Below are 989 nucleotides of genomic sequence, written 5' to 3'. Positions count from 1 at the left end.
ATTGGAGCTCGGGGATCATATGGGCTTTTTGTCAGACGTTTTTAAAGGGACACGGTACTGTTAAACGTGGAGTTGCGAGACAGGCGCATTTCTTTGTACCGTTCTTTGATTATTTTGGCGTGAGGAGGAGGACTGGGAAGGACACACGGCCATATGGCGCAAACCCGGGTGCGCTTCCTCTCACCGTGCGCTCCTGCAACAGTGTGACGTCAGACGGGCAGACAGATGCGGAGGTCAGGGAGTTCATTCATTTCCCATGTTGCAGATTTTAAAATTACACTATGGAAATGGAAATAAACGCCACACAGCAGCCCGGTCACAACTTTTTTTTTCCATGTCAAGATTCTTCACTGGGACATAAATGTTGTTGAATATGCACAATGTGTGTTTTTCAATGAGAAATATGACCACAAAAGAGGCAAAATGTGAAAAGAAAAACTCCTGTTATCCCTCTAACACACTAAACAACACAATAAAATAAAACCACCTAACCCCCTTTTCACCAGGGCCGGATTAACCTTCTAAGGGGCCCCAGGGCCAAACTGAGATGTGCCTCCTTACAGGATGGGGTCTGGGTTATAACGCAGGTATCTGTATAGTAAATATAAGGCTGTTGATTAGCTTAGCTTAGCATAAAGACTGGAAACAGGGAGAAACAGCTAGCCTGGTTCTGTGCAGATGTAACAAAATCTGTCTACCAGCACCTTTAAAGCTAAAGATTTATATTCAACAGAGTGGTATCAAACTTGTCATCCGACTCTCAGTTAAGAAAGCAAATAAGCTTACATACTTCGTTTAAGTAAAGCATGCAGGAGGTCGCAACCCACAGTTATTTACATTATCGATTTAGCTGCTAGTTACTTTCTCAATTAACTGTTTTCTTTAGGTGACACCTTCAAATGTCTTGTTTTTTCTGACCAAAGTTTATAATAAGATAAAACAAAGAAAAGCACAAACTCACATTTAAGAACTGGAATCAGCAAACGTTC

This window comes from Seriola aureovittata, chromosome 20 (genome assembly GCF_021018895.1).
Source record: "Seriola aureovittata isolate HTS-2021-v1 ecotype China chromosome 20, ASM2101889v1, whole genome shotgun sequence".
NCBI classification, from domain to species: Eukaryota; Metazoa; Chordata; class Actinopteri; order Carangiformes; family Carangidae; genus Seriola; species Seriola aureovittata.
Note: the sequence above shows the minus strand (reverse complement) of the source record.